Below are 8,683 nucleotides of genomic sequence, written 5' to 3' on the forward strand. Positions count from 1 at the left end.
CTGGAGCTGTCTTTGTTTTTCTCCTTTGTCCCTTACAGTGACCATCACAGGAAGGCTGGTGGCCAACGGTCCTGGACATCGTTGGGGTGGGATTCTCACCACTACTGCTCATATTAAATTTGCTTTTTCCTCATTTTATTCTTTGTTTGAAAGATTGGGGATCAAGAATACTTTTGGGGTATTAAGAAATAAAGTTTAAAATCTTGTTAATTTGGAGCATGGGTTGTGAGAGTGTGTCTTTGTTGAGTATTTCTGGGTATAATCAAACAGCTCAGGTGAAGGTACAAGGAACTGGCTCCTCTCACTGTTCATTGAGTTCTTCTCTAAAGCCCTAGGTCCCTCTTCTAGCCTATGTTCTGGGCAATTTTTCATCAGTGTAAGTAAACTGTGTGTGTGTGTTCCTCAAGACCCAAAGAAACATGCGTGAGTAGAATGAGGCCAAGCCCAGCATGCTGAGCAAGTCCCAAGGAATAGAGCCTCAGCAACCATGGTCGTCTGCCCACCAGCACCCCACCGCTCTTCTCTGTCCATTGAGTCCTGCCTTTGCTCGGGAATCAGGCCCTCGTGTGCTTCATGGAACTCTGGCCCCTACCCAAAGCAATCATTGTAATCCCAGGCCCTTTGGCAGTGATTACTTCAGTGATGGCCTCATTTCTGCTCAATAATAGGTAAAGCAATGGCTGCCGGGGGGGGGGGGGGGGGGGGGGGGGGAGTTCTGGGAGAGTTTGGGGGGTCTGGGGAAAGGAACCCAAGTCTCACAGAAGGGAGGAGTGAACAGCAAGCACTAAAGTGGCCAGAGGAGACCAGGAAGAGAAACTGGTCCTGACTAGTGAGCTGACAAGGTCACACTTAAGCACAGTGCCTTGTCCCAGTGAATAATTTCTCAGGGGTCCCTTCATCTTTGCATTATTGCTCAAGAGTTAAAGTCGCAGGTGGCCGCATCTGCTTGCTTGAGGCCAGGTCCCCAGCTGCCTGTGCTAACTCGCAGGGCATGGAGGGAGGGGCTCCCTGTCCACTTCAGGTTCTGTAGCAAGAGGGAGGCCTTTCCCCACGAACACTTGAGACAATGGAAGACTCACCCAACATAGAAAGTTTGGATGCTGGGTAGCCAACAGAACTCACAAGCATCCACCACAGTGAAAGTAGTGCAATCGAAGCATCAGAAACAAAGCTGAGTGGGAGCTGGGGCCTGAACTGCCTCAGCGACCTGCTTCCGAGGCTGAAATGGTCTGGGAAATAAAGGGAATTTATTTTTTTTAATTTTTTAAATTTTTAATTATTATTTTGGTATGTTTTCAGTTAGCCTACATATAGTACATCATTAGTTTTTGATGTAGTGTTCAATGATTCATTAGTTGCGTTTACATTTGTTTCTATTTCAACCGGGCAAGGCTGGACTAAAAACTACCTTGTAGGGAGTTCTTGAATGAAAAAAGTGACGATTGACGCAACTCAAGAGGCTCGGAACCAGATCGGGGATGCAGAAGGAAGGCGGGGCGGGGGGGGGCGGAGCTGGAGGCTGGCCGGGAGAGGCGCACGCAGGGCGCTGCGCATGAGCACAGCAGAGGTTGGACTCTGGGTCCACCTGCTGGTGCAGTTTTTCTGCAACCGTTCTTTTCACTGAGCATTCACCGCGCGAGGCTCGCATTTCCCAGCCGTGTGGGGATTAGCCGAAGTGGGCCCAGCGGCAAGCGCAGCAAGGATTCCCCAAATGAGAATGGGGGGGCGGGGCGGTTAATAAAGAAGGCAGTTCTTGGTGGGTCGGGCTGGGAGGCTGGGAGCAGGATGTTTTTGTTGTTTTGTTTTGTTATGTTTTTCCATTTCAGGACACACAAGGAACCCAGGGTGAGGCGGATTTCTGTGGTTCTGAGACTGGGCGCAGAATTGATGCGGGGCTCCCGGGGTTCTGCATCTCACGCTTGCAGCCAGGACAGGGGACGGATGCCTGCCAGGGGTCGTGGCTCTGCGGGACACTTCGTGACCCCTGCTTCCCTCCTCCTCCTCCTTTCTCAGCTCATCGAGGACTGTGCCAGCAGGAGAGGTTGCGTCGGCAGGTCTGTTCTCCTTGCTTGTGTGACTCATGGCCACGGCTTCTCTCTTGCCCAAGGCTTGTATGTGCGGCCCAGATCGGCTGGGGGGCTGGGGTTTATCACTGCTTCCTGGGTTTCTCTTCTTTCTCTTCTGCAGCTCGAGGGACCGCTACTCTCTCCTTCCTGCTGCCAGGTATCCTCACACGAGGGCTTCCTGTGTTTGTGGTTCACGTCTGGGAGGCATACCCGAGATGACACTGAATAAGTTGAGGCCATTGCCTGGGGACTAACTCACGGCTAAATGACGTCAGTAAACTCCTTCGAGGTTGCGGCACACAGACCTCCTTGGCTGTCAGTGCCGTGGAATGGGCCACCATGACCAAGTTAGAGAACAGTGCTACTGTAGCCAAGGTCCCTGGGTCTGACGACCCTCATTCACAGGGACAAGCCCAGCCCCAACCAGCTTTCTTAAGAAATACAGTTTGACTGTGATTTTTTTTTTTTTTTGAGGTTTGATTAAATCAAGTAAAATGGATAGATCTTCAATGTAGAGCTTGGAGAGTTTTTATAGATTTATGTACCCGTGTCACCACCACCCAGGTCCAGATACTCATGTGATTGGAGTTGAGTGTGTGAGTCAATCAGAGCAAATTCCTCACAATGAGGGGGGAGGGGGGAAACCTAAGGCGGTGGTTCTTAAATGTTATCGAGCGTCAGAATCACCTGGAGGGCTTGTTAAACCACAGATTGCTGGGCTTCATCCCAGAGTTTCTGATTCAGTAGGTGTGGGGTGGGCTGAGAATTTGCAGTTCTAACAAGTTCCCAGGTGATGCTGATGCTTTCCTTCGGGGCCACACTTAGAGAACCCCTGGGCTCAGGAATTGCCAGGAAAAGTTAGTTAAAGCTGCCTGGTATTTATAACCAAAGAAAAAAGGAAAGCCCATTAGCAGAACAATTTTAATTAAAATGTGTCAGCCAGGTATTTGGCTGATGGTTTTAGATGCTGGCCTTCTCTTGACCCAGAACTCTTTGATGATCCAGTCTGTTTCTAGCAAAGGGGTCAACAAAGTTTTAAGCATAGATTGGATCAGTACAAACTCAACAAGCTCAAAAGGAACAGTATGCTTTTAAAAACTAGAAGACCCATTTTGCCCCTTTACAGTCAGAGGAGTGGTATTTGTAAGTTGTTTTGAGGTCCTCAGAAGATTAACCAGTCAGCACCTATTGTTAGGGCATTTTAAACATTTTTAAAAGGAGCACTGTGGCATAATAAATATATATTTGGTTTTTGTTCCTGGTTTCTTTTTTTTTTAAATATTTTATTTATTTATTTGAGAGAGAGAGAATGAGAGCGAGCACGAGAGGGAAGAGGGTCGGAGGGAGAAGCAGACTCCTCGCTGAGCAGGGAGCCCGATGCGGGACTCGATCCCGGGACTCCAGGATCATGACCTGAGCCAAAGGCAGTCGCTTAACCAGCTGAGCCACCCAGGCACCCTAGGTTTCTTTTTTTTTTTTTTAAGATTTTATTTATTTATTTGACAGAGAGATAGCAAGAGAGGGAACACAAGCTGGGGGAGCGGGAGAGGGAGAAGCAGGCTTCCCGCCGAGCAGGGAGCCCAATGTGGGGCTCGATCCCAGGACCCTGGGATCAAGACCTGAGCCAAAGGCAGAAGCTTAACAATTGAGCCACCCAGCTGCCCTTGTTCCGGTTTCTGACACAGCTCCTAAAACCCTCAGAATCTCTAGAGAGCGCTAAGTGTTTTTTGTATGCTCATGAGATATCTGGTATGGGGGGGGTGGCTAGACAGCTTCAGGATGGGTGCTGGTTGAACCAAGACAGTATTAGGGGGTTGAAACTTATAGCTCCAACAGTCCTATCCCCATCCCTGAACCCCGAGAAGGGGAGAGGGGCTGGAGATTGAGTTCAATCACTAATGGCCAATGATTTCATCAATCATGCCTACATAATTAAACCTCCATAAAACCCCCTAAACCATGGGGTTCAGAGAGCTTCCAGGTTGCTGAACACATCAAGGTACTGGGAGGATGGCCCTCCAGAGAGGGCATGGAAGCCCCTTCCCACATATCTTTCCCTATGCATCTCTCCTAGCTGGCTAGTCTTGAGTCGTGTCTTTTATGATAAACCCGTAATAGTAAGCGAAGTGCTTTTCTGAGTTCTGTGAGCCACTCTACCAAATTATCAAACCTGAGGAAGGGATCATGGGAACCCCCAATTTATAGCCGGTTGGTTGGTCAGAAGTACGGGTGACCATCTCAGACTTTTGGCTGGGCAGTCCTGTGAGGTCTGTGCTAACTCCTGGGAGTTAGCATCAGAGCTGAACTGTAGAACATCTAGATGTTGTGTAGAGAGTTGGAGGACCGATTGATGTGGGAAAAACCCCAACACATTTGGTGTCAGAAGTGTTATGAGTAAAAACAATTCAAGCCCATTTAATAAATGTAAAACTAACCGTCTAAAATGTGCATTTTTTATATTCAATTTCTGAATCCAGAAAGTTTTTTCATAACTTTCTTTCCAAATATTCCAGATTTTTTTTACAAGGATTGTATATTACTTTAATCAGAAAAATCAGAAGAAAAAAAACAAGCACCAAAACAAAAACAAAATTTCTAGGGAAAGCAACAATAGAGGTCTGAGAAGTTTAAACTGTTGCCTCTATTTGGATAAACAGCTGTATTTAATTAAGAATTTCTGTGTTGCAAGATATTTACTTTTATCTATCTATCTATCTATCTATCTATCTCAAAACAGTCCATGGGCTGTTTCTCACTGCTATTTGGTCTACAATGTACAAGAAATAGATTCTTTTAAAAAATAGGCTTTTAAACAATAGTTTTAATATACTACCTTTCTAATTTTTTTTCGTTTTTTTAAAAAGCAGCATAGAAAGGTTGGAGCAGTGTTTGGAAAGGAAGGATGCGAACGAAGATATTTTTTAAAAGAAAAAGTAAACCACTTTCACCGTGGAGTAAACGAATTAATTCTGGTCCCCTTGATTTATTTTAATTCCTTTCTGTTTACTTAGTGTGGGCTCCAGTAGCCAGTGGTTGTTCTGTGAGCAAACATTCTGGAAACTCTTTCTGCAGAAAGCAATGTACTTGCAGACAAGATTTGAACATCAACCCTGTCCTCTGTGCCTCCAGGGCTGAGAGGGAAGTGACCAAAATGAAAAACTACAATCAGATGGATTCACAAGGCTTCATCTTAACTTCACACCAGGATAGAACCAGGGCTTGACTCAGTGTTCTCCGGAGGCTGTGGCCACAGGTAAAAGCAATAGTGAAAGTAGACTCAACTGTAACCACTTGGGTACAATCCTGAAGATGGGACCGGCTGGGGACAATCTGCCCTAGGGGGCAGCCATGGCTCTTCCCCTCCCATGGGGCCTTTCGGGCAAAGGGCAACCAACATATGTGGCTGCTGCTACTTTTCAAAAGTTGCAGTTCATTGAGCAAGTAGTTGGTTAACCCCCTTTGAATCTAAAATTTATTTGCTTGAGAGAGAGTGAGAGCACAAGCAGGGGGAGTGGAAGAGGGAGAAACAGGCTTCCTGCTGAGCAGGGAGCCCGATGCGGGGCTCTATCCCAGGACCCTGGGATCATGACCTGAGCCGAAGGCAGACGCTTAACGACTGAGCCACCCAGGCGCCCCAAGAATCATGTATTTTTAGAATGTGAAATGAAACTGAGCAGTCCTGGATGATTCATCCCTCCCACAATTATTGTTTGCTAATGTGTCCCTCAACTCACATTCACCCCGCTCCTCTCGGGGTCAGGGGCTTGCAGCTTTGCAGGGCAGCCCTCGCCATCACCAGACCACTCTGCTGGGCGAAGAGCACATCCTCCCACTGAACTGGGGTCTGCCCCCTGCAGCTTTCCACCCTGGGCTTCTGGAACATGTCGGATGAAGTCCCCTACAGGCCGGTATCCGAAGTGTCTGAAGACTATAATGTCATCTTCTCTGAGTCTCCTGTCATTCAGAGCAAGCCTTTTGAAGGCTCTCATCTGTTCTTCAAATCACATGTTTGCTACCTCCCTCCATTTCCTCTCCCTCTCCACGAGGTTCTCCAGCCTGTCCAAGCACTAAGTATGTATTCTCTATGGGATGAGCATTGAGCAGAGGACCCGAGGGTTATAATCTTCTTTGACACCACTTTTAGCAGCTCAGCCTAATCTTTGGAAGTTTTATGATAGCCTTGGCTTTCTACTTGCTCCAAAGGAACCTGCGGTCAGCTAACGTGCCACTCCCCAGACTCAGGCTCCTTATCACGTGAACTTCTGTTAAACCACCTTATGTTCAATTATTTGAGCCAGAGCATGGGTCTTTATATGTGCCTGGCTAAAGAATCAAAAACTGATTCTCAGGGCAAGTTGGCATTGCATCTAAGATCCCATGACTAGTAACTGAGGTCTTAGCATGTCATTCCTTGAGAGCACACTTCAACGTCTTTTTCAATCTTGACTCTTTCATCCAAAAACCTATCCACATCACAAAACAAAATAAAAATTAAAAAAAAAATCTTGCACCTATCAGGAATTATTTAAGTGCTTTTTTTGTAAATTAACTCATTTAATCCTCATCACTTTAGGAGGCAGGTCCTATTGTCATCCACATTTTAGGGTTTCACAAGCTGAGACACAGAGAAATTAATAAACTGCCCAAGGTCACAGAGCTGATGAATGGCAGAGCTGGGTTCCACACCTCGAAGTCTAGCTGCGGTCTGCTTACCCATGATGCCTCTCAAAGCAACCTTTCCAGTTTCTTGTTATTTATAGCTTTATAACAATGTGTCCGATTTTAAGACTGTGGTCGTTTATTTACTCAGTACTTGCTGATTTCCAGGCCTCATGCTTGGCGCTGAGAACCCATGCACAGGACAGTCGGGACAGTGGGGCACAGGGTGATTTCTGTCAGTTTTAAGTGACAGAAACCTGACTCCAAACTAGATTAAGCTAAAAAAGGGGAGTTTATTGGCTCATGTATCCAAAGTCTAAGAGGAATAGATCTTGGCTTAGAGGCAAATAGGGTCTAGAGACAAAGATGCTATAGTTAGGGCATGGGTGGGTTGTTGCCCGAAGATGGTGAGGGAAAGCCTGCCAGGCAGAGGTAAACAGAGTGACCTGTAGAAAAGGGAGGGCTTTGGCTGCAAGCGACCTAGGCCTATTCTGGTACCTTGAAGATAAAAGAAATGTATTAGAAGGCATAGGGTGGTATTTAGAATCGTAAAATCAGCTGAAGAACCCAACTCACCAGGATCAATAACTAAGGCAGCTTGAGGGAACCCAAGTGGCATGAGATGAACTGACAGTCATCTTTCCTGAAATGAATCTGCACCAGTCTTTCCACCCTCCCCCTTCATGTCTCGTCACTCAAAATTAGTAAGCTACCTCTGCACACCTATTAGAATGGCTAAAATGAAAAATACTGATCATACCAAGTGTTGACGAGCATGTGGAGAAATAGGAGCTCTCCTACGTTGTTGGTGGGAATGTAGAATTGCACAAACTCTTTCCAAAACAGTTTAGTTATTTCTCAAAGAGCTAAACATGCATTTATCATCCAACCCAACCATTCTCCTTCGAGGTATTTACCTAGGAGAAATGGAAGCCTGTGTGTATACTAAGACCTGTACACAAATGTCCATAGCACTTTGTTCATTATAGCCCCCCAGGGGGAAACAACCCAGATGCCCATCAAAAGGGGAACGGATAGACAAACTGCTATATCCATACCTTGGAATACTACTCAGCAATAAAAAAGAACGAGTAATTGATGCACACAATGACATGGATGAATCTAAAATAATTGTGCCGAATGAAAGAAGCCAGTCAAAACAGGCTACACATATCTGATTCAATTTAAATAAAATTCTAAAAAAAGGCAAACATTTATAGTGACAGAAAGGAGATCAGTGGTTTTCTGTGGAGAGCGGCTAGAAGAAGAAATTAGAAAGGAGAACAAGCAAACTTTTTGAGGTGACAGATGTGTTTACTATCTTGACTGTGATATGGTCTCGTGGGTATATGTCTCATCGTATCTGAGCGTATAAATACATACAGTTTGTCACATGTCAGTTATACCTCAAAAAAGCTATTAAAAATGTTCTCTACAAAGTCTACACTAAAGATTTAAAGAAAGAGATGATAATTTTCCTCTCCCAGTCACCACTATTGGAGAAATTATTAAACGTATGCTAATTTCTTAACGTGTCTTGGTAGGTTAGTCTTTGGAGTGTTGGCTTTACTGAGTGTGTAATGCCTTGGGCAAAGACCGCATTTCGCTAATGGTTTCATACAGCCCCACACACTTGTACACAGAAAACTAGTAAATTAGTAAATCAGGATTTTTATGTTTGTAGAAACGTTAGAAATCATCTAGTTCAATTGTGACATTTAACAAGTGAAAAAATTGAGAATCAAAGAAGTAATTTGCTGACACTTATTTGGCCAGTAAAAAAAAAAAATCATGGTATAATTACTTAATTAAAAAATGATCTTGCTGGGCAAATGACAAAATAATTACTAACAACAATCTTGACAGATTTTTGTTTGTTTGGTCAGTTTCTGCCTCTTCAGTAATCTCTGTGACTTATCTAGTCTAGAGGTGCTCCTTCCCCCTGGGGAATAGGGCTG

The 8,683-nt window shown here is 45.2% G+C and overlaps 1 long non-coding RNA gene across 1 annotated transcript; it reads left to right on the forward strand.

Moving 5' to 3' along the window:
- The first annotated feature begins 1,621 nt into the window (after window positions 1-1,621).
- Window positions 1,622-6,576, forward strand: LOC141370802 (uncharacterized). The gene is made up of 3 exons (XR_012375171.1): window positions 1,622-2,054; window positions 5,196-5,319; window positions 5,827-6,576. It is a non-coding gene; the product is annotated as an uncharacterized lncRNA (long non-coding RNA).
- The last annotated feature ends 2,107 nt before the right edge of the window (window positions 6,577-8,683 follow it).

The sequence above is a fragment of the Callorhinus ursinus genome, unplaced genomic scaffold, assembly GCF_003265705.2.
Source record: "Callorhinus ursinus isolate GAN/ISIS: 27379988/994484 unplaced genomic scaffold, GSC_fseal_2.0 scaffold2, whole genome shotgun sequence".
NCBI lineage: Eukaryota > Metazoa > Chordata > Mammalia > Carnivora > Otariidae > Callorhinus > Callorhinus ursinus.